The 25,999-nt window shown below is 40.0% G+C and overlaps 1 long non-coding RNA gene across 1 annotated transcript in view; it reads left to right on the top strand.

The window, feature by feature from the left end:
- Window positions 1–25,999, top strand: part of LOC123612044 (uncharacterized) — a 227,328-nt gene that overhangs the window by 72,947 nt on the left and 128,382 nt on the right. The window contains exon 2 of the long non-coding RNA XR_006719202.2: window positions 18,655–18,848. This is a non-coding gene — a long non-coding RNA (uncharacterized LOC123612044). The remainder of the gene's footprint in view (window positions 1–18,654; window positions 18,849–25,999) is intronic.

Raw genomic sequence — 25,999 nt, forward strand, 5'->3', positions numbered from 1 at the left:
TCCTGCAATTCCTTTTGTAACATGGGGAACTTTTCAACAATCTAACATTTTCTGGACTGAACATTAGTGTTTTCCTCTTATCCTTGAAATATCTCATTATGGTTATATTTTTAAAACCTGTTCTACCTGAAGGAGGAATCTTATTAATGTTTGGAGCAATGCAACCATTGATGTGGGGCCCTGCCCTAAACATCAGAAGATGGGTTTTTAGAGTCAAAATCCCCACTCTGCTTAAGAGACGGAAGACGAGTCCTTCAACATTTCTCAGCCTCAGTGTAACTCATGGGTGGGGGGGTAGGTGAGTTGGATTGGATGATCTCTAATACCTGTTCTAGTTATAAACAACCTTTAGACCTAACTTCTGTTTACTGCCTGTATTAGTTTCTAATTTTTCTATGTATTTCATACATATTTACTTAGGGCCAATTTTCTGAGATCAGTTTTTGGGCATGTTTTAGAACATCCTCAACTTTATAAAGACTCCAGGATTGACGGGGATATAGTTGCATAACATTAGGAGGGAATATTAAAATATAAAGAATGAAATGATGGTGAGAATTAGTAAACCTTCAGGATGTTCTTACAGAGGCCGTTTCTATAAAGTCAAAGGAAAATAAAGTCAGGTGATTTCATCTGTGTGCATCAGGGGAAAAATTACTCCCAGTCAAAGAAAAAGACTTTGAGGCCTTTGGACTGATGGAATCCAAAGTAAAAATAATTCTTTTTCCTATGTTGATCCCAGTCATTGGACCTTTCCTGAGGTCTCACTTGTGCCTTCTTAGAAATAGATAAGCTGCTGCAATAAAATGAGGAAGCCTGAATTAAAAACAAACAAACCAGACCTTGTACGTCCAGAGAGGTTTGGTAGGATGCTCTTCTGGCTTCATCAACTTTGAAATTTTTCTGAAACTACCTGCAGGGTCTGAGGCCAGTCCATTTGAACACAGTCATTGATTGGAAACTACTGTCCATTTTCTGAAATCAAATCCATACTCAAAGAAATACTTAAAAGCAAGCACAGTGGGCAGAGGGATCAAAAGTGTTTTATATACTTTCTGGCATGTAAAATAAAGAACAACGTGAGAGTGGTTTTATCTTGTATTTAAAAATCAGCTCTAAAGACAGTGCAAGAGAGAACCTCCAATTGTTTACAGTAAGGAGTCTACATTAAAGAGAAACTCTTACCTGCCTTTTGATGTGTTTTTGAAAAAATCCCAGTCTGCTTGTATGAAGTGTTACTTGACTCGAACCTGAACCATCTTGGTAGTCAATTCAAATTCTGGTTCTGCCCCTTAGGAATTGTGTGAAATTAGGAGACGTGGCATTGCTGATCTTCGGTTCCACTTACAATATGGAATAGTAGGTCACAGAGATGTGATGAGTATTAAATGAGGCAATAAGCGAATATATCTCACACACCCCAATGGGTAGTCACCAGGATAGTGATCAATATTGATAGTGTTGTTTTATGCATAATTTCATACCTTGATTTAGTGAAGTCACTAAACGAATATGTTACATAATATTTCAAAGATGATAGGAGTAGTAATTGTGACATTCTCGGGACACTTCCTGCCTGTCGGCACTGCTCCAAGCTCTTACGGAATCACATTTAACTTAATCATCACAAGTTTTCATTCTACAGGTGAGAAAACTAAGGCTTAGAGAAGTTAATTTTACCCAGATTATAAAACTCGCAAGTGACAGAGCTGAGATTCAGATCCAGATCCTAATGACCCCAAACCAGTTCTTTTCAGCCCAATGCTCAACTGCTCCCCTTTCCAGCACCCAGTTTAAAGAAGAAAAGGAATGCCTTTCTGGTTATATCACACCAGTAACGCACAAACACATGAGAATTACCTGGGAAGTTTTCAAGAAAATCCCAACGTCCAGGATGAATTTGAAATCTATTTATCCAAATTCCCTGAGGGTTGATTCCAGATATTAGCATTTAAAAAAACAGCTGTTCACGTGGCTCCAACATGCAGCCAAGTTTGAGACTCCTGTGTGTGAAACACTAAACCCCTGGAGCAGACCAGCAGAGCGGTTAAGACTTCAGGCTCAGAAGCAGGATGATTCTAATTCCTGTTGGGCCGTTTACCAGGGTTGCGACCAAGGATGGGTGACCTCACTTCTCCAGGCTTTGGAAGTACTGACAACATCGTATAACTTGTGGTGAAAATCAAATAAAATAACCCATGAAATGTTGCAGCACACTGCCTGGATCGTAAGGTTGTGTCCAGAGTGGTGGTATTTTGTGTTTCACGTTCGTGCCTTGCACAGGTATTTGTTGCTTTGTGAAACCTTTAAGTGTACATTTTTCTGTCCCTGGGTGGATGTTGGAGGCTCTGATGGGGCCCTACAGTTTCTCAAATCATTAATTTTATGCCATTTTTAACGGGTAGCATGAGACTTGCATTTTATGTAATGAGAGATTGACAATATTTAGCAACAGAAGCAATAAACGGCTTATCCTGGGAGTAACCCAGGCCACTTAGTAATGAGATGAGTTATTTGATGCCTTGATGAGTTAATACTGGTGTTCTGGAAATGACCACTGAAAGGCTTCTGTAGACTGGTTTTTTGATGTAGATGTTGCCCTTTCCCCTTTTAACTTGTTTACTTTCCTCACACAGGTGTAGGCAGCGGAGTCATTTGAATTAGTCTTTTAAGTGAGTGTTTCATGGAGATGAGTAATTGCTTGCAGCTGCATAGATCTGTAGTGATTTGTTTTTCTTTTAGGGGACAAGATAATTTGCCAGGCAACTTTGGAAAGCATAGTCTTGGTTGTCTCCCTGTGCTTGAGGGTGACTTTGCCTCTCAAACTGAGAAGTCCCTGAAGTGTCCTGCCTCCACCATCAGACGTCATGGTAGCCGACAGACGGGCAGCCAGTTCTATCTGTACAGAGATTTCCCCGCTTCAGTAAAAAAGGCAATCAGTATGGTTTCATTTTGAATGAAGATTTAAACATGAATGGTTGATAGGTTTTCCAGGATAGAGCATAGTGATTTCAAGGGACAGGACCCTTCCAACTTAACAGCTAACATGCCTTCTGAAGGCAAGGTATTGGGATATAATAGATACAGTTTGAAAACACAGGTGTGTTCTGAGGAACACTGGGATGGGATGAGCCACTAGAAGTCTGATGTGATGATTTTGGGAAAAGCCGCTCCATCCTCTTCTGATTTTATTGGAAGTTCTGAAAACACTGATACACAAAACCAGTTCCATCGCCTCCTGATTGTAAGGCAAAATATGATGTGTGTCCTCCAAATGCAGCAGCAGTTACTGATCCTGAAAGCTGGCAGATGAAGATTTATTTCTCTTGTGCTGATGGATTTAAAGATAGAATGAGAATTCACACCTCCTTAGCTTTCCCTGTCATAATCTCTTTGTGGCTTGGAGGGGCCAAAGTTGACTTGGCAACAGGAAAAGGCCAGTGAAGTCTCCTTAAGAATGTGGTACTCTGGCCAAATCAACCTCCAACTTGTTTCCATTTTCCCCTTAATAAAGACTGGATTTTGAACTGCTGGCCCTGTTGAAAGTAGGCTTTGAGATCTTCTACTTAGAAACAGGAGTTTTTAGAGACCTTATTTACAGAGACCTTGGAGGGGAAAGAACAGGACTGGTAGTGAAGAATGGAGACTAAGGGTCATAACTCTGACATTTCCTGGTTATGTGATCTCAGATGGTCCACTTAACCATCTCAGTCTCAGATGTATAAAAACCGGGGATGACACTTTGCTGTGTCAGCGCTATTGTGAGGTTAAAAATAGTCTTCAAGGAGTTTGAAGGAACCACATACCGTAAAACGCTGAACAAATGTGAACATTTTGCTTGTTCATTTTCCTGGTTGAGACATGGCCAGCAAATAAAGTGTGAGTGGGTAGGAAGAATTTTTAGTTGGAAATGCGTATTTTGATTCTTGGGCGGTAGCTCACTTCTCTGTGCTCTAAAATGGGTCAGCCTGATCTTAAGTCTTGTTAACATTAAGCCTTCAGAGATAACACAGCTCTCAAGGGCATGTTCCCCTCCACATGCTTGGCCTTGCCTTAGGGAGGCACAGTAGAAGAAGGGTGCAGATGGGGTTCAGTGTCTAGGTTCAAGGGCCCCTTGGGCCACATACAAGCTGTGTGGTCTTGACCTTGAACTTTCTGCTGCTGCTTTTCTGATAGGGTGGTTGTAGGATCAAATAAGATATTTCATGTAAAGTATTGAAAAGAGTGGTGAGCATGCAGTAAAACCTGTTTCAAAGAATTACTAAAAGATATAGCATTTGGAGATAGGGTCTCATGATCCGATCTTGGTAACTAAATTGAAAAGGAAATTGTTTCATAATTCTTCCTAGTGACATTTCATGTAAGTTTGAATGTCTCTGGCATGTGTAAACTGGTACAAACTTATGCCAAGTAAATATATATATATAATTTATTAAGAAGCTAACATATGCCAGGAATTGTAAAAATTTCCCACTTGGTGAGCGAGGCATTATTTAAATGCCCATTTTTATAGAAGGGGCAACCAAGGCATCATAAAACTGAGTGACTTGACTGTGATCCTTAACCAGAGGCAGAGCTGGATCTGAGACCCTCCAAGACATGTGTCCTTCACTCCACATATCTCCCTACACATTCTTGCCCTCTGAGGAGGCAGAATTGTCCTTTCTTCCTTAAATGGCAGCGAACACATACATACTGATCTTATACCATAGGTGTAGTCCTAGAATTATGGGCAAATAGTTTATTTTTGTAAAATAATACTGCAAATTTATAAGGAGTGTTAATATCTAAACAGACTCCTATTACTACCACAAAGAAAACTGACCCAACAGGCAAGTACAGCTCTGTCCAGCTGGCTACCTGTTCCAGCCACTAGAGTGTAGTATTGGCATTGGAATGACTCAGACATTTAAATTTTTCAAATTGAGAAAACTGCATGAAATGCAGACTGTTGCTAAATTTACAACATAGACAATGATTTGATGCAACAATTCGATATGACAGGAGATACCACATGATCGAAATTGGATTCTGCTGTGTTACTGGCAACGTACATCCTGAAGGGAATTCTGGAGGTCCTGTGCCTGGGGTGGTGGGGGTCGTTACCTCATGCCCACAGCCAACCATGCAACTGGGGACTAAAACCTTTCCTTCTCACCTTTCTAATCTCAATTCCTGCTTCACTTTTCCATTTGCAAATTGTAGGCAGAGTGGAAGTCCCCAGTGTGAATTACTTCCCCTTTCCTTCAAACTGCAGCCATGACCTCCACAGAAGTCGATTCCTCACTTAATAAGCCTCTTGAGAAATCCAGCTCTTGTCACAGCCGTCATCCTGCTTATCTTGGTTAGAGCTCTGAGTGAGGTATGCGTGGACTGCTGTCTTTGTGCCCTTTTACCTAGACAGGAAGATAGAGTACTTGCAATTTCAAGTCTCCCTCCTGTTTGGCTGCAGAGCAGAAGCAGGATTAGGGGGTACAGTTTGTCTAACTTGGAGTTGATTGACTTCCTAGGGGTGTGACCCACCTTACGTGGCCCTCTGCCCCGCTGTGTTGCCCCAGCAGCCCTACGGGACAATCAGGCTGGAGGGATGGATGAGTATCCAGGATAAGATATTTAAGAGCTCTTTTAAAAATATTTTTGCAATGGATCTAGAGACGATCACAGTAAGTGAAGTAAGTCAGACAAAGACAAATATATGATATCACTTATATGTGGAATCCAAAAAAAAAGACACAAATGAATTTATTTACAAAACAGAAACAGTCTCACAGACATAGAAAACAAATTTATAGTTACCAAAAGGAAAGGGGAAGGGATAAATTAGGAGTTGGGGATTAGCAGAGACAAACTACTATATACAGAATCGAGAAACAATAAGGTCCTACTATATAGCATTGGGAACTATATTCAATAGCTTGTAATAACCTATAATGAAAAAGAATACATATGTGTAACTGAATCACTGCTGTACACCAGGAACCAGTACAACATTGTAAATCAACTATACTTCAGTTTAAAAAAGGAACAAGCTATTAATCCACACACAGAAACTTTCTTTTGCTTGTTGAAAATTTTATTCATGTTATTTCATGTAGCATGACACTTTTTAAAATTAAAATTTTAATTTTGAAATTGCAGATCTCAAGATTCTAGCTTTTCATGCAATTATAAAAAAAAATAATAATAATGCAGAGGGATCCCATGTACCATTTACCCAGTTTATTCCTTTGGGAGCATCTTGCGAAACTACAGCACAATATCACAACCAAGATGTTAACATGGATACAGTCAAGATACAGAACATTTCCATCCCCACAAGGACCCTCTGTGTTGCCCTTTTATAGCCATACCCACCTTCTTCCCCCTTCTGCCCCTACTTAACTTCAGGCTACCACTGAGCTGTTCAACATTTCTGACTTTGACATTTCAAGAATGGTCTCTAAACAGAGCTAGACAGTATGTAACCTTTTGGGACTGGCTCTTTGTACTCAGATTCACCTGGATATTTATGTAAGTGGTTGTTTCAATAGTTTATTCCTTTTTATTGCTGAGTAGTATTCCATGGTATAGACATGCCACTGTTTAGCCATTCACTTGTTGAAGGATGTCTGGGTTATTTCCAGTTGAGGCTATTACAAATAAAGCTGCTATGAACATTCATGCCCAGGTGTTTTTGTGTGCATAAGTCTGCATTTCTGTGGGATAAATGTGCAGGAGGGCAATTACTGGGTTGTATGATGATTTCATATTTCGATTTTAAAGAAACTGCCAAACTGTTTTCTAGGGTGGCTGCACCATTTTACATTCTCCCCCAACAATATGAGTGGTCCAGGTTCTCTGCATTCTCACCAGCATTTGGTATTGTTACTATCTTTTACTTATTCTGATAAGTATGTACTTGTATCTATGTAGATCTTCTTTGAGTTCTTTCAGCAGCATTGTGTAGTAGTGTAGTATTCCATATATAAGGCTTGTCATGTTTTGTTAGACTTATACCTTTTGTGTTTTTTAATTTTCTTGAACACCACCAAATGCTATTGTATTTTGACTTTCAGTGTCCCAAGTGTTCATTGCTAATATATAGGAATACAATTTTGTATATTTATCTTGTCTTCAGTGACTTTGCAGACTCACTTAACTAGCTTTAGAAAGTTCTTGTTTTGTAGCAGTCTTAGGATTTATCACATAGACAATCGTATCATCTGTAGTCAGGGATAATTTATTTCTTCCTTTCCAGTCTGTGTGCCTTTTATTTGCTTATTTTGCTTTACTGCATTGGCTAGAACTTCCAGTACAGCTATGGGTAAAAGTGGTGAATGTAAGCATTCTTGTCTTGTTCCTGAACTTAGGGAGAAAGCATTCAGTTGTTCACCCTTCAGTATGATGTTAGCTGTGGGTTTTTGTAGACTATGGATCAAGTTGAGGAAGTTCTCTCTCCTTACTGAGAAGTTTTGCTTTTTTTTTTTTTAAATCATGAATGGGTGTTGATTTTTTTTTCCAATGCATTTTTCACATTAATAAGATCAAGGGCTTTTTCTTTTTAGACTGTGAATATAGTGGATTATATTGTTTGACTATCAAACATTGAGCCAGGCTTGGATCCCTACAATAATCCCCATTTGGTCATGGTATATAATTCTTTTTTAACAAACATTTAAAAAATTGAGGTATAATTGACATAATTGTTTTTATGTTTTGCTGAATTCTACTTGCTATTTTGTTGAGGATTTTTTGCATCTACATTCACAAGAATATTTGTTTAATATTGCTTGGTTTTGGCATCAGGGCAATATTATCTTCATAAAATAGATTGGGAAGTGTTCTTTCTTATTCTATTTTCTGGAAGAGATAATGTAGAATCAATATTAACTCTTCTCTAAATGTTTGGTAGAATTGGCCAGAGAAACCATCTTGGTCTTGCAAATTCTCTTTTGGGAGCTCTAAAGTTATAACTCAATATCCTTAATAGTTACAGGCTTATTCAAGTTTTGTAATTCATGTTGGATGAGTTGGATAGTCTGTCTTTGAGGAATTGGTACATCTCATCTAAGTTGCTGAATTTATGCTTGCAGAGATAGTCCTAGCATTCCCTTATTATCTTTTTGAAGTCTGCGGGGACTGTGGTGATACCACACATTTCCTTCCTGATACTGGTAATCTGTGTCTTCTTTCTTTGCCTCTGTTGCTTGAGGTTTGACAATTATTCATCTTTTCAAAGAACCAGCCTTTTTTCCCCATTGACTTCATGATTGTTTTTCTACTTTGAATTTCATTGATTTTTGTTCTTTATTTTCTTCCTTCTGCTTGCTTTGACTTAATCTTGCTCTTTTTTAGGCTCTTGAGGTGAGAACTTAGATTACTGATTTGACACTTCTCTTTTCTAACATAGTCATTTAGTGCATAAATTTCCCTCCTAGCATCACTTCAGTGGTGTCCCACAAATTTTATATGTTGTATTTTCATTTTCATCCAGTTCAATGTAATTTTAAAGTTCAGTGTATTTTTAAATTTCCTTTGAGACTTCCTCTGTGACTCATGGAATATTTAGAAGTGTTTAATTTTTAAGCATTTGGAGATTTTTATTTGGTTTGATTTCATTGTGGATAGTGACTCTGTATGATTTCAACTATTATAAGTTTGTTAAGGTTTGTTTTATGGCTCAGGATATGATTTATCTTGATACATAGTCTATGGGTGATTGAAAAGAACGTGTATTCTGCTGTTTGGTGGACTGTTCTATAAATGTTTATTAGATACTGTTGGTTGATGTGTTATTAAGTTCTCTATAACCTTGCTGATTTTCTGAGTAGTTCTGTCAATATTGAGAGAGGGATGTTGAAATCTTAATGTATAATTGTAGATTTCTTTTTTTTCCTGTCAGTTTTGCTTTACATACTTTGCAGCTCTGTTGTTATATGCATGCATATGTAGGATTGCTATGCCTTTTTTTGTGTTTGGATTATCTCTTTTATCATTATATCATGTCTCTTTTTGTCTCTGGTAATTTTCCTTGTTCTAAAATCTACTTATCTGATATTAACATAGCTATTCTTATTTTCCTTTGATAATTGCATGGTATATTCTTATCTTTTTACTTGCAACCTGCCTGTATTTAAAGTGGGATTTTTGGAGATAGAATATAGTTGGATAATTTTTAAAAATCCATCCATCCTGCCTGTCTCTTTTTAATTGTTGTTTTTAGACCACATATATTTAATATAACTTTTCATGGTTATTAGGGCTTAAATGTGCCATCTTAATTTTTGTTTTATTCTTTTTGTTTGTTGTTTGTTTTGTTCTTTTTTGTATTTTTTTTTCTGCCTTTCTTTGGGCTACTTGAACAACTTTTTAGAATATTGAATTATCTATAATGTCCTTGAATGTCTGTCTTCTCTCTACTTGAGTCTTCTTATGTTGTTTATATACACAGTGTCCAGGGATTTTAGTTATACTTTGCTGGTGGAATAGGGGGAAGTATGTTTGCTCCATCTTCCAGGAAGTGGAAGCCTGATCCTATTTTTATTAAAAGCTTTATTGAAATGAGTCACATGCCATACAGTTCACCCATTTGAAGTGCACAATTCAGTGGCGTTTTGACAGAATTGTGCAGTCATCTCCAAAACTGATTTTAGAACATTTTTCTCACCCAGGAAGAAAACCCTATATGCCATCACCTTAGCCCCTCAACTTTCCCCAGCTCTAGGCAACCACTAACCTACTTTGTTTCTTTAGATTTGGTTTTTTTTGGCTATTTAATATAAGCAGAATCATATAATATATAGTCCTTTGCAACTGGCTTCTTTCACTTAACATATGTTTTCACTGAATGTTTTTAAGGTTCATCCATGTTGTAGCATGTACCAATATTTCACTTCTTTTTATTGTCAAATAATATTCCACTATGTAGGTATACCACTACCCTCTTAAAAACAGTGTCATCATATTTTCACTATAATTTGACAAAAACAAAAATATAAATGTTGAAAAATTGCACTTGAAAAAGTAAATTTTTGTTTTTAGTTTAGTAAGACCAAATTTAGTAAGACCAAATGATTCAATTAAGTTATAGTTACCTGTAACTTGGTTGATCTGTTGCTTTTTCCCTAGTAGTGTCTGTATCATATTTGTCCAACACATGAATAACTTTCTGATCCAGTGGTGGTCACATGTCATAGTATAAACTTCCGGGTACGGAGAGCAAAAAATAGTTCATTCACTCCACATTTACACATTCTTTACCTAGTAAAGAAGTAGGTTCTACTTCTTTACTAGGGACCATGCTAGCTAGTGAGGAAACAGAACTGGTAAAGATGGGGTGCCTCCCTGCGAGTGGCTCACAGTGCTGTTGGAAGGACTGACATCAAATGTGATTTGTTCTTTGCCTGGGATAAGCAAATGGTGCTATGAGAATACGGAGCAGGGACACCAAACTGGTATGGCTTTCCAAGGAGATGTCAGCTGTGAGGCAAGTTACTCAAAAATGGATGAGTTATCCGGAGGAGAAGGAAGATGGTTGGGGGAAGGTTGGGGGAGTGGGTGAATTTCAGGGAGCATATTGAGAAACACAAAGGGACAGAGAACATGGTGAATTTGGGAAAAGTTCTGTTGAGGCCAATAGTCTCGGCTACGCTTTCTCTTTTATCTGCCTTCTATTCAATAAAGATTTGAAGGAGTTTATTTCTATTTTACATGAAGATTTATTGGGGACACCATATATCTGAATCTGCGCTAGACTCTACGCATGACGATGAAAGCTACAAGACATGGGCTTTGACAGTAAAACTGGTGCCTTGTCCCTTCAGCAAGAAAAGTACAAGTAATGCAGAGAACACTGGGCTTTCAACAAGAGACCAGGGTTCCACTTTGCTTGGCTCTCCTCCCTGTGGGACATTGGGCAAGCAACTGAAACTTTCAGAATGATACATAATATAAGGGAGCTGGATTAAGTGCTCTCAGTTCATCTCTAGATGAGTTCCAAGGAGGAAAAAATTACGTTTTGGGTTGATCTGTATGCAAGAGGCTGGATTTGAGTTAGGCCTTGAAAGACACACCAGGCTGGTGACATCAGTGTAGAAGGCTCATCTTCCCCCTGCAGGACATCGTAAGGTAAATCAACCTGGGTGAACACTCTCCAGAGGGGAGAATTGTGGGTCAAGACCAAGCTGGCCCTGCTTGTAGCCAGTGTTCACCTGCATGGGTTACTGGGCCTGCTGCCCCGTGCTTTGGTCCTCTTCTCTTACCTCTCTGCAGGAATGGCCTCGTCCTTCTCTCCTGCCTTTGCACACTAGAAAAATTCTCTGAGACTTAACCTAGGGGTCTTCCTCCTGTAGAGATGAGCTTCTGAACCTTTACATTGCTAGAACTTTGGTTATTTATGATACTCACATAGCTCACATAACACTTACCTTATATTGTCCTGCTCTGTCTTAACTTTTTTTTTAGGTAGGGGGGAAGTAATTAGATATTTATTTGTTTGTTTATTTTTTTAATGGAGTTACTTGGGGTTGAACCCAGGATCCTGAATATGCTAAGCACGTGCTCTACCACTGAGCTATGCCCTCCCACCCGTTAACTTTCTAACTGTATTTCAGGCTTCTGGAGAGCCCAGGCCATATTTTCTATCTACAAAAGCCCTGGAAGGGACTTAAAAGATGACTTAGGACAGTGGTCCCCTAGCTCATTATCACTGGGGGTTTTTAGAGAGAAAGATTCTTTGGCCCTATCTTATATGTAATGAATCAAACTGTGTGTGTGTGTAAGCATTTGGTGGGGGCAGGGTAGGTTAGGGGGACATGAGGGAAAGCTGTGTCTGTTTTTTTTCTACATTTGCTGTCTACAAAGACTGCCTGCAAAATATAGTGCCTCCTGACATGGAGGCATGGCACCTAATTATGTACACCTTACTTTCTGGTTCTTCATTTGACATAGGACCCTAAAGTTAATATCACTTTTCCATGACCCTGACTCGAATTCAGAAAAGAGGGATAATTCTGTATTCTGAGAATGGACATTAAGGCCAGTTCAGCATCATGCCATTCTCCTACAAAGATCTTCTGTGCATACTCTTGGGATTGTACCCTGATGGTTGTGCTGTGGTCTGTACATCATGGACTAGGAAACTGGGACACTGAATTTTACTCTCTTCTTTCTGTATGGAATTTTAGGAGGACTACAATCAGCCTGAAGACTCAGAATATTCTAATACACATCCAATATGTGCTTTTGCTGAATAAACCTGATGAAGCATATAGTTATGTTAGAAAAGATAATGTCCAACTAAATAGTCTGGCTGGAGAAAATGGTTTTTTTTTTTTTCCCTTGCTGAAAGCTAAGGCATAATTTCAGCATTTGGTGTCAGGAGTTACTCAGAAAATACAAGTCAAACTTTTATAAAGAAGAATTTCTATTCCTTTGTAAATCTAGTGGAAAATTAATCACACAAAATATGATGGTGCCAAGAAGGCATTTGTGAGAGCTCAGATGGATGAATATGGAACGTTACATTTTCCAGGCAGTGCGTTTCCTTATCTGAGCCGACTCATGACTGAAGCCATCATTATTCAACAGTGATGGGTGACAAAGGCTCGTATTTTCCTATGTTTTTATCATTGGAAAGCTGACTGGGGAAGCAGGAAATGCAGGGGGGAGACGCCCCCTTCGCAGTGTATGTTGCACAGTAAATGGGACATTTCTGGGGGTTTCTCCCTCCTCCCTGCTTCAGGGCGGTGTCTGTTTAGACTGAACTGAGTATTGAGAGATTTGGCGTCTTGCATTCTGACTGTCTACTGAAGTCACTGGTCACATTGATTAGAACATTCTGGCGCTGTGTGAGAGGAGGAAGGAAGGAAAGCTCCAAAGGCCCTGTCTGCTTCAGCCCATTTAGGAGGGACTAAATTTACAAGGCGCCCTGGAAGCTGAGTGGCGGAGTAGGCTGGGATGTGGAGTGGAAGCAGCTCGTGTGGCAGAATTCCAGTGGCTTCCACCCCAGAACTACCTCTGCTTCTGTCTGCCTGGGAGATTCATTCAACTGTTGTCTTCTGAGACATTGAGTTTTAATATGTATTTTATTTTTAATTATTACAAACTGTCTCTTGTTCCATACTGTTCTTTTTTAGTTTTTAAAACACTTTTTTTTTCTTTTAAAAATATTTTTGCTTTCTGAACTATTCCTTTGGGATCAGTTCAAAATTTGGCTTACCACATTTTTAAAAGTGTGTCAACTTTTACTAATCAGTGTTTGCCATTGTGATTTTTTTCCAGCTTTATTGAGATATGATTGATATGTGACATTGGTAACATTTGTGTACGTTTAAGGCATACACCGTATTGATTTGATACTTACATATTGCAGAATGATTATGACCACAGTGTTAGCTAACACCTCTATCACATCACATAATTACCACTTCTTTTTTGTGGTGAGAATAGTTAAGGCCTCCTGTCTTAGTGACTTTCAAGTACATAATACAGTATTACTGACTATAATCACCATGCTGTACATTAGATCCCCAGAACTTAATCATCATATAGCTTGATGTTTGTTCCCTTTGATCAACAGTCTCTCCATTTTTCGTCACCCCTAGCCTCAGGTAACCATCACTGTTTCTATGAATTTGGCATTTTTAGATTCCACATATAAGTGAGCTCATACAGTATTTGTTTTTCTCTGACTTATTTTGCTAACATAATGCCCTCAAGGTCCATTCATGTTGTTACAAACAGCAGAATTTCCTTCATTCTCATGGCTGAATAATACTCCGTTGTGTGGGTACACCCTGTCTTAGCTATTGTCAGTGATGCTCCAATGAACATGGTGGGTAGATGCCTTTCCAAAGTTTGCGTTTTCATTTCCTTTGGATATATGCCCAGGTGTGGGATTGCTGGATCATATGGTAGTTCTGTTTTAAATTTTTTAAGGAAACGTCACACTGTTTTCTGTAATGGATATACCAGTTTATATTCCCACCAACCTTTTCTTCACATCCTCACCAATGTCTGTTATTTCTTGTCTTTCAGATGGCAGCCATCTCAATAAGGGGGAGGTGATACCTCATGGTGGTTTTGATCTGCTTTTCTGATGGTTACTGATGCTGAGCATCATTTCACTTCCCTGTTTTTATCTGTATGTCTTCTTTGGAGAAGTGTCTATTCAGTGCCTCTGCCCATTTTATAATTGGATTATTTGCTTTTGCTATTCAACTGTAAGAATTCTTCACATATTTTGGATATTAACCCCTTATCAGATACATGATTGGCAAACATGTTCTCTCATTATGTGGGTCACCTTTTCATTTTATAGATTCTTTACTTTGCAGAAGCTTTTTTGTTTGATGTAGTCCCGCTTACTGATTTTTGCTTTTGTTGCTTGTGCTTTTGGTATCATATCCAAAAAATTCACTGCCAATGTTGGAGAGTGGATTGTCTATGTTGTCTCATTTCGAGTTAATGTTTGAGAGTTGTAGAGGTAGCAGTTCAGTTTCATTCTTGTGCCTCAGACTCTCCAGTTTTCCTAACACCATTTATCAAGGATACTATCCTTTTGCCATTGAGTATTCTGGGCCCCCTTGTCAAATATGAGTTGACAGTGTATGTGAGGGTTTTGTTTTCATTGGTCTGTGTGTCTATTTTTATGCCGATACCATACCATTATTACTATCGCCTCCTCGTATAATGTAACATCAGGAAGTGTGATGCTTCCAGCTTTATTCTTTCTCAGGATTGCTTTGGCTATTCAGGGCTTTTTTTTTTTTTTTTTTTGGTGTGTGTTTCGATATACAAATTTTAGTATTGTTTTCTCTATTTCTATGAAAAATACCATTGGAATTTTGATGAGGATTGCACTGAATCTACAGATGGCTTTGAGTAGTGTGGACATGAGGACAATATTAATTCTTCCAATCCATAAGCCCAAGATGTCTTTCCATTTGTTTGTGTCTTCAGTTTCTTTTATCAAAATCTTGTAGTTTTCAGTATACAGAGCTTTCACCTCATTGATTAAATTTATTTCTAAGTAGTTTTTTTGATGCTATTGTGAATGGGATTGTTTTATTTCTTTTTCAGATACATTGTTGTTAGTGTATAGAACTGCAGCTGATTTCTGTGTGATAATTTTGTATCCTGCAACTGTACTGAATTTGATTAGTTCTAACAGGTTTTTTTTTTTTTTTGGTGGTATCTTTAAGATATTATGCATTAAAGATAATATCATCAGACAAAGACAGTTTTACTTTTCCTTTTTTATTTGGATGGCTTTCATTTCTTTTTATTGCCTGATTGCTCTGACTAGGACTTCCAATACAGTCGTTCCTCAGTATCCTTGGGGGTTTGGTTTCAGGAGCCCTGAAGATACCAAAATCCATGGATGCTCAACTCCCTTACATAAAATGGTGTGTTTGTCTATCCCATCCCCCCATATACTTTAAATCATCTCTAAATAACCTATAATACCTAATACAATGTATTATTATGTATTATTAATGAATTGTCTTGCTATGTAAAAACATAGTAAATAGTTGCCAGTATACTGCAAATTTAAGTATTGCTATTTGGTACTTTGTAGAAATTTTTTGATCTGTGGTTGGTTGCATCTGTGGATGTGGAACCATGAAGAGCTGACTATACCATGTTGAACAAAAGTGGTGAGAGTGGGTACTTTTGTCTTATTCCTAATTTTAGAGGAAAAGTTTTCACCCTTTCACCACTGAATATGATGTTAACTATAGGCTTGTCATATATGGCCTTTATTATGTTGAGGTATTTTCCTTTTATACAAATATCGCATTTATTGATTTGTATAAGTTGAACCATCCTTGCATCCCAGGTATAAATCCTCCACGATCATGATGTATGATCTTTTTAATGTGCTGTTGAATTTGCTTTGCTAATATTTTGTTGAGAATTTTGTATCCTTATTGACCTTGAAGTGTCCTTGTCTGGTTTCTGTTTCAGGGTAATGGTGGCGTCATAAGGTGAGTTTGTGAATATTCTCTCCTCCACAATTTTTTGGGAAGCGTTTGAGAAGGTTTAATGGTAATTCTTTAAGTGTTTGGTAGATTTCACCAGTGAAAACATCTAGTCCTGGCTTTTCTTTGTTGGGAAGTTTTTAATTACTGATTCACTTTCCTTACTCATTATTGGTCTGTTTGGTTTTCTGTTTCTTTATGATTCAGTGTTGTAGGCTGTAAGTTTCTAGAAATTTATCCATTTCTTCTAGGCTATTCAGTTTGTTGGCATGCATTGTTCATGCTAGCCTCAAGAGCCTTTGTATTTGTATGGTATTAGTGGCAAAGTCTTCTTTTTCATTTTTGGTTTTATTTGGTTGGTCTTTTTTCCTAGTCTAACTAAAGATTGATAAATTTTGTGTATCTTTTTAAGAAAGTGGTGTTTAGTTTCATTGATCTTTTCTACTGTTTTTCTGGTGTCTGTTTCATTCCTTCTGATCTTTATTGGCTTCCTTCTGCTAATGTTGGACTCATTCTTGTTTTTCTACTTCTTTGAGGTGTAAGTGATGTTGTTTGGGATCTTTTTTTTTTTTCTTAATGTAGGCATTTATCACTACAAACTTTTCCTTTAGAACTGCCTTTGTAGTCTCATAGTTTTTGGTATGTTGTATTTCCATTTTCATTTGTTTAAAGATTTTTTTGACATCCACTTTGATTTCTTCTTTGGCCTATTGGTTGGTCAGGAGTATGAACAACCATTTGTTCATAAATTTTCCAGATTTCCTCCTGTTATTGATACCTAGTGTCATTGTGGTGGGAGAAGATACTTGGTATGATTTCAATCTTAAATTTGCTAAGACTTGTTTTGTGACCTGTCACATGAGCTCTCCTGATGAATGCTCTCTGTATGCTTAAGAAGAACATATCCTGCTGCTGTTGAACAGAATGTTCTGTATATGTGTGTTAGGTCCATTTGACTTCAAGTATGGTTCAAGTCCAAAATTTTTTTGTTATGTATGACTTATCTATCTATTGTTGAAAGTGGGGTATTCAGTTCACTACTATATTGTCTATTTCTTCCTTCAGATCTTTCAGTATTTGGGTGTAGTGGTGAACTCCCTCAGCTTTTGTTTTTTTCTGGAAAGCCTTTATCTTTTCTTTGTTTGTGAAAGAAAGATTTGCTGGGCAAGGTGTTCTTGATTGGAATCTTTTTTTCTTTTTTCTTTCAGCACTTTGAATAAATAACATCCCATTCTCCTCTGACCTGTAAGGTTTCTGCTGAGAAATCTGCTTACAGCTTTATTGGGAGTTTCTTTGTAAGTTACATGTTTATTTCTCTTGTGGCTTCTAAGATTCTTTTTGATTTTGATTTTTGACATTTTTATTGTAATGTTTCTTGGAGAGGTGTCTCTTTAGGTTGATTTTTTAATTTAGTGATCTGTCAGCTTAACTTGGCTGTCCAAATCTTCAGATTTGGGAAATTCTCTGCCATTATTTCCTTAAATGAGCTTTCTACTCTCTCTCCCTTTTCTCCTTTGGGAATGGCAATAATTCCAAAATTGTGACTTTTGATGGTATACCACAGATGGTATACCACTCTTTATTTTTAATTTGTTCCCCTCCAACTGAATAATTTCAAAGTTCTTGTCTTCCACCTCACAGATTCTTCTGCTTGATCCATTCTGTTGTTGATGTCCTCTACTGAATTTCATTCATTGTATTCTTCAGCTCTAGAATTTTCTTTGATTTCTCTTGTTCATTTATTGCTTTCCTGATTTTGTTAAATTGTCTTTTTTGTAGCTCACTGAGTTTCTTTAAAACAGTTATTTTTAATTCTTAATGGTTAAGTTACAGATCTCCATGTGTTTAGATTTTGTCACTAGAAAATCATTGTGATCCTTTGGTGTCATGATATCTTTTTTCATGTTCCTTGAAGTTTTGCATTGCTGTTTGCATCTGTTGAAGTAGCAATCACCTCCTCTAGTCTTTAATAACTGCTTTTGGAGAGAAATGACTTCCATCAGCCTTGTTAGAGATTATAAGGCACAGACCTTCTGTGGGTAACCTGTTCTATGCTTTCTCCCTCTTATTGCAAAATTCTTTTTTTAAAAATATGTATAGTAATTAGTATCCACAAACATCAAACTCCCAATTTATCCCATTGCACCCCCACAAAATTCTTAAGCTCGTATGACTTCTCCAGATCCTGCAACACGCTAGGCTGAGTGCCGACAGCCTCTTTTGTGTTTTCCAAAGGTGATGATGGAGTTCAAGTTTGTGGTCATTCTGTGTCTGGTAGATTTAGACTGGCTTTTTGTGTGTGCTCACTAGCTGTCTGCCAAAGATTGCATTTGCTGCCATTATTGGGAGCATGCACAGAGAGCCAGCCACAGGATGGGAGGTTGTGTGGGTGAGGCATGCTAGTTCTGTGGGGTACCCATAGGCCAGATGGGGAGATCTGTGGTTGAGACATTCCCAATGGCTCATGGGCAGGTTTCTTAATAGAGTTCCTGATGAAGTTAGTTCCTATAATGCTCTCTGAGAGACATATCTGCCACTCTGCCAGTCTCTTCTGCAACCCCCCCTCAACTCCCATTCATGTAGCTCAAAGTCATTATTCTGGATGGGACGAAAGAGAAATTAACCTCTTTGGCAGCATCCTGCATAGCTGGGGAACCCTGTTGCTCACTCACACTCTTCCTTTCCCTTGCAGGAGAAATCATGGGCAATAGAAGATCTCTCTTAGCCCTAAGCTTTGCCATGTTGGAGGAAGGGTGATGTGAGTAAAGTCAAGCTGTTCTTCTGACCCACTTCAGTACATCCAAACTTGTATTTTTTGGCTTCACTGGTGTGCTGGATCTTCTCCTCTGGAAATGTGGACTTACACAAAGAACCTCTCATCCATGGGTGAGTGTTTTAGACAGTGTTTTCCAGGGGCTCTTGGACTGTGGCTGACAGGGTCTGGAATCTGGTCATGGGCACTTCAAGGTCCACAGCTGAGACCCACCTGGTTTGTAGGGTAGGTGAGACTTTTCCTGGGTTTTTTGGCATATGGTACTGGATCCCACAGATTCCCTCAAAGGCACTTTTACCCACAGATGAGTGCTGAATTTGGGGGTGGGGGGTGTTTTAGAAGGGGACAAAAATGAGGGACCTCTTGTGGCATCATCATGCTGATACCACCTCCAACCACCTCATTCTTGTAATATTTTCAAGTATGTTACCTCTTGGAGCATGGTTGTTAAGAGTTCTTTTCAAATGTTGTTGTCTGCATTATCTCTGAGTCTTTCTTGTATCATTCCTTTTTGTTTGTTTTGGCCTGTCTTCATTTCAGAGGTGTTTCTTAAATAATCTGGTGACCATTGGGTGTGCATTTTGAGAGTGGGGTGTTGACATGCTCTTTGGAAAGTCTCATATGATGGTGGGGGCTTGCTCACTTTTGTGATCAAGCGTGACATGTACATTTCACTGTGGAGTGGTGGGTGCCAAATGTCAATATATTTAGGTCTTTCTCGTGAGTGGTGGTTTTTCTTAGGGACAGTTCTCCAGTGTTCTGGCTGAGGAGCATATGCCTGGCTGCTTTTCCTTTTAGGAGTTAAACTGGGAAAAGAACTATAGAGATTTCATTTTCAGCATGTAGGCGTTTACCGAATCCCCATGACCTCAGAGGTCCTTGATACCTCCAAAGAATTCCTGAGCCTGAGGAATTTGCCCTGCCTTTGAAATGAATTCTCTGTGATCTAGTGGAGTTGGGAAGAAGTGTAAATGTGTGTTCAAGTTATGTTTAATTGGAAGCCCAAGGTTGATATTCAGAATTACAGAAAATTTACTTAGATGATTTCTGTAAGAGGACTTTAGGTGCAAGGAGCATATGCAATCTGAGCAGCAACTGATCAATCAGTGACTCTCTGGTACCAAAGAACTTTATAGTAGTTAAGAGTTATGCTCAGAGATGAATGGTTCCTAAGGCCTATATGGCCAGGGATATATGGCAATGAGTTTCCAAAATGTACTAAGGGTATAATTTGGGATATGAAAGAATTTGAGGACATGTCCCTTTCTTTGTGGTATTCAAGGTCTTGAACTTATTTCAATCCATATTATCTCCAAATTATTTTGTCTTCAGCTTTCCAAAGACTGACCTGCTTTTGAGTTTGCTGAGGCAGTACTTCATGCTTGTCAAAGACCTTTCACATATATTGGGACTTCAGGGTTGTTTTTTTTAAATTATGAAAAAACAGATGTGTAATATGCAGACTTACTGTCTCATCTGATCACTGTCTTGGTTCGGGCAGGTGGGAGTAGGCTGGGAAGCCTGAATTCCAGACAAGGAATAGTGGTACGTGGGGGTAGTGATGGTTCCCCCCAGCATTGCTTCCCTCATGAGAGAGGATAAAGGGAAGACATGTGGTTCTTTTGTGTCTCTACAATGGACCCAGAAAAGTTTGATTTGACTTTATAAAAAAATGCAGCAAGAACGAGTCATTTCTTCAAATGATTCATCCTGTATTTCATTCCTGGGCGTCACAAGAATGTTATCTATGTACTTCATAGATGGTCTGAAATTAACTTTGGGAGTTTTATTTAATTGCAAAACTAAGTTTCATATATGCTCAGCTTTTACAGTTTGATATTAACTTAAAAAATAAAATCAAGAAAGTATGATTCCTCAGTCTGTCACTTCTCATGACTCAGCTGTTAGAATTCTGGGCAAGAGTGATAATTCCAAATGGTGCACAGGGAAATGTTTTTATGGTGACGAGAAGAGGAAATGCTGTCTTGTGACTATCAGATATCGTTTGCGTATCGTTTGATCCTGTTCATGCTTATGGCAGGATGAAGGTGGAGCTACGGAGAAGGAAAAGTGCCAATCAGAAGCACAATTTGTCTCCTTAGCTTCCTTCCAGGGTGATCCCTAGGACTCCAGCTTTGATTTCTGCCTGCCTTTCCCTTACAACCTCCGCCAGATCCGGGAGTGGGTGGTGCATCTACTCTCCTTACTGTGGCCGTCAGCTGTGCTCACTCCCAGTGCAGGGAGGGACGCGCTACGCCCCTTCTTGGAGCTGCCTTATCGCAGCTCCCTCTCCTGCTTCCTGCCACTGCAACCACCAGTGACTGCAGTTACCATAGTCACACTGAGCCTAAAGGCCACAGCTGCTCTCCACATGGAATCTGCCCAGTAGTGAAGCCAGCAGAAGGAAAAGCAGAGCTGAGAGCTGAAAATATAGTCATGATTGTATTGTCTGGACCCTCAGATCAGCCGTGTGTGAAGCTAGCCCTACCTTTCAGACTATTACAAGACTATTACACTTACACTAGCTTTCATGGCATCTTGACAGCCTTCAAATCTCAGATAATAAGGGCCCACCACATTGTCCCAGTGCTGTGATCCTAAGAAACCCTGGCTGCTTTCCTGGAAGCTGATGTATGCTTATCGCTTGATAGTCTCACCTGGACCCACGGCTGTGGTGGTGACAATAATGAAAGTCTCCATTTGCAGCTCTAAGCTGTGCTTTCTTTCTGTTGGCTGCATTACTGGGCAGATTCCATGTGGCATCAGTGAAGGCCACCAGAAGCCCCAAGACTCACATGTTCCCAGCTTCAGTGCCCCAGCAGAAAGAAAGCTTGCTTTCTCACAGAACTGGTAGAGAGATCCTGGAGAAGCTCCTGACTGGCTTGGCTCCAATCAAAGACATGTCCCTGAAACAGTCATGACACTTAGGGGAAGGGGGACTTTTGATGGGCCGGGCTTGATCTCGTGACCATCCTTGGGGGTGCACACAGGATCAGCACCATCAGAACAGGAAACAGATGTTCTAAGAAGAAAGGGATCTTGGGAATATCTGTCTTTTTTTTTTTTTTTTTTTTGCCACAGGGCTCTTCTTTGCCTTAAACTTGGCATTGAACCAGGCCCCTGGGAAGTTCATGACGACCCTCATGTTTCAGGGAAGAGTGGGCTGGGTCTTTCCACTTCCAGGAGCCTTGCCGCCTACCACACTGGTTTCTCTTCCCGGGTATGAATACCACCATTGTGCCTGCCGGTTGCTTTTTGTCTTATCTTGGTTTCCAAATCAAAGCCCAAGGCAAGGAGTATTATTAGGGAGTATAACCCCAGGGGTGGAAGGGAAGAAAACTGTCAGTGAGTGAGGAGAGGAGGGACAGCCAGCACAAAGGGGCGTGGTTAAGCCCACCGCCACTCGGTGCCAAGAGCAACTGAGAGCTCAGTCTTGCTGGATTGTCTTCCTAGAGATGGTACAAATGACTAGTTTGCAAGAAAAATCTGTCCAAGGGAGGAAGAATCCACTGGCTCCTGTCTGCCATTGGTCAGATGTTAACCTCATGAATATTAATTCATCTGAACATCTTGGATATGGAGGTAATGGCCATCTGAGACTCAGAAAAAACTTAGGAGGACTAATGATGCAAACTCGTTAAATGAGAGGTGTCATCTCCCTCCTCCGCCATCTCTTCTGGATTTGCCCTGCTGGTGGCCAATACTTCAGTAGATCCGGTGTGCTTACCCTGTGGGATGGCTCAAGCCTTCGACCCCGAGGTTGTCTGTGCCTTGTTTGTGTCAGGCTGTGATTGCTTCAGTGGTCTGCTTGCTGTTACCACTGATCAGAGAAGCACCAGGGGTGTTCCAGGGGAACCTCTCCTTTCATCCATTGTGTGGCAGTTACCTGAGCCCCTCAGTGCAGTCAGGATCCAGCACTCTTCCAACGGGATGGCTTTTCTTTATCCAGTAGCATGAGGAAGACAGGGACCTTTGGTATTACCGTGAGGAAGTCACTGGAGCCATTAATGTGTTCCATGACGGAAAAATTTGTTCCTTGCACTGCTCATTTTTTCCCTGCCCCCACCCCAAATTAGAAAATAGGATGAGAAACAAATTCCACAGCTGGTCACCAGAATTGATGACAAGAGGGGTCTATCTTTTTACCCCTTGGTTGCCAGACTCCCATCTTCATGTTGGAAACAAAGCACCATCGGTTAATACGTGTACACACTCTAGACCAGAAGTCCTCAGCCCATCAGGGCTGTCCTCAATCTGATGCTGAACCCGGGCCGTTAACAGCGTACTCACTGCTTTGCTGGGTTGACTGCTTTTGGGATATGTTCTGGTACCTACTGTTGAATGTTCTTGATGAGAAATTGGTTTCTTGGTCCAAGGCAATGTTATATGGGATGTTATGTGAGTAAAACAGATACAATTCTATAAGTCCTTTGAGGGGCATGATACTGGCAAAGGCACCATAGCAGGGAAGGCAAACCCATATCCAGAGTAGATGTGGACTCTGGTTGTGCTAAATTGCTATCTCCTCTAGGGTGAAATGGATGTGATGTCATTAACCTGCCATCTGTTGGCTGGTCCCCTCCAGAATGGTGCCATACGAGCCTTCACTGCTGTCAGTTTTGTGCATTTAGCAGTAGTAGAACTAGATCAGTCTTTGGAGAGGGAGCTCGTGCTGTGGGGTCCTGGCGCAGCCTCAATTCCTGCCACCATGACCACTCTGTTCATGGGCTCCTTGTGCCAGCTTGAGGTAGTCAAGGAGACAGCTTGGCTGATACCCACAGAACAAGTCATTCCTGCCCGTTTGGTTTTTGAGAGTCTCCTCCCTGGTGAATGCTCTCTGGAGGACGTGAGACATAATGTTTTCATACTTTGTGCTCATGCTCAAATGTCCATCATTCTCTCTCTGTCACAGACACCCCTTCCCCAAGCCTTCTAATCTGCTCCTTCTGGGCCCCTGACCAACCAGCCAATCCGCTGCTCAGGACTCCTTGTATATCTTTACTTCAGGTGATCTCTCTGTGCAGAGTGAATAATAAATATACTGCTCACAGCTCTGCCCGCTAGGATTTCATTAACCGCTTCCCTTTAGGGCCCTTCCTGAGGAGGCCTGAGATCCCAGGAAGCACGAGTGAAGGAAAGAGGGAGTGAAACGAGGAAGGTGGAAAATCTAACATGATGATGTGTTACCAAACTGTTAGCACGTGATCTTGGCCCTGTGAATGATCATTTCTCAGGACAGTCTGTCTGGGGAGGAAGGGAGAAGACTGTCCACTAGTCAGAGTTTCATCTTGAGTGTTAATTCTTAGGTACTTTGGGGTTGCATATGCATAGGTACCAGCTCTTTGATGATACAGGTGTGTGGGGAGATGCTGTCAGGTCGTGCTCACGTGAAATTGGTCAGATTTCCCACAGAGGTGGTAGCGACTGCAGCTGCTGAGGTTAGAACAAGTGGCCAGAGGCCCTGGGCACAATGAACACGAGGGGATATGACATGGTGCGTAAGAAATGTCTGATTCATCTTCCCTCCGTATGGAACCTTCCTTGCAGAGTGACGGGACACGTACCAGTATGTCCCCTACAGCCTCCGTCGTTCCCCAGACCCCGCCATGAAGTAGACTATGGTATTGAAGCGCATGTAGTGTCTCCCAAGGCAAGTCCGAGGATACAAAGTTGAATTTGACCTGGTCAGTTTTTTCTCTCAGAGAGTTTGAGGTCAATTACACCCTCATTTGACAGATGCAGAAATGAAATGAAAAGAGGTGGTGTTTTTCTTCAGGTCATTCAACCAGAACGTGGCAGAGCTGGACCTATTAACGTTTTATGACTTCCATTCCAGGTCAGCTGCACTGCCCGCACCAGTTACTACAGTTTTAAAACAGAAAATGACTGGGAAGCACGGGGTCCTGACTCATAGCACAGTTTCAAATTTAAACAATGCCTTCCAGTACATGAGATTCATAAGTTCCTTTGTGATAGTAGCATATTGCTGAAGGTAGATTCAGTTTTTTTTAAATGCTACATTTGCAGCAGGTTGAAAGGACTGACAAATTTATTGTCAAAGAGCCTCTATTCATCTGATTGCAAAAACAAAATAATACCAACTGTAGTATCTTTAGAAAATACTGCCAACTAAAAATACAAAGCAATTAACAGCCTGTATAATCCTTTTTTGACCTTAATATAGTGTGACTATCTTTCCGTATTATTTAATATTTGATTACATCTTCATTTTAATGACTTTATAGTATTCCATTATATGGTTACATCGTGATGTGTTTAACCAGTTATTTATTGTAGGATATCATTTTTTTCAGTTTTTCAGTATTAAAAATGATGCTTCACTAAACAGCCATAGAGGTATATCTTTGTGAAATCCATGATTTTATAATAACTTCATAAAAGTCAAAAACGATGCACTTTAATGCATATACACATGAGCGTATTCATTTCCTTCCTACTTTGCCAACCTTGGGTCTTAAAATTTTTAAATATTTGTTCATATGATAAGGATTTATATTTTTATATTTTTCTCCTATTTTAATGACTGCAGGGAAAGCCTTCTTTTCCTGAAAGATAACAGGAATTCTAATCCAAAACAAGGTGGAGTTACCGTTTATCTGATTCTTAAGTCTGTTCACTGTGGTGAAATTTTTCAAAAGCGGCCACAATTGTTTTCCTCCGCGTAGCTGACCTTTGCTGTATCTCCCATCAGGAAGCAGAGTGTATTTCCTCACCCCTTGACTCTGGGCTGGGCTTGTGCTGGTTCACAAGTGGGCCCCCGTACACAGGGGCAGGAGGGATGGAAGATTGGCAGCTAGCAGGTTTAAGAAGCAAGGGAACTTACATAGGAGGCTTATCTTGGGCAGCTGCCTCTGGTTCCGTCATGTTTTCAGTCCAGACGGTATAACAACCCCTTACTCTCAGGCTGCATCCTTGAAATGGCTGCTAGTTTGAGCATGGTAGGCAGGAAGTCCATTCCAAGAACAGGGGAGGATGAGGAGCCCTGAGTTGCCTGGGCCAACCAGCAGCCACACCCTCCCCACGACCACCATCAACCTGCGACTTACTTTATCCAACAGAATGTAGCAAAAGTGGTTTGCTATTCCTGAGCCTCGGCCCAAGAGGCTTTTCACACCTGCATTTGCTCTCTTTGAACCACCACATGAAGGAGCCCAGGTTGCCTACTGGATGAGGAGAGGTCTGCGGCCCCAGGCCCTCCTGATCCCAGCAGCTGCACAGTCAGCCCCCAGGAGCAGAGCTGGGT

The sequence above is a fragment of the Camelus bactrianus genome, chromosome 15 (assembly GCF_048773025.1).
Source record: "Camelus bactrianus isolate YW-2024 breed Bactrian camel chromosome 15, ASM4877302v1, whole genome shotgun sequence".
Lineage (NCBI taxonomy): Eukaryota > Metazoa > Chordata > Mammalia > Artiodactyla > Camelidae > Camelus > Camelus bactrianus.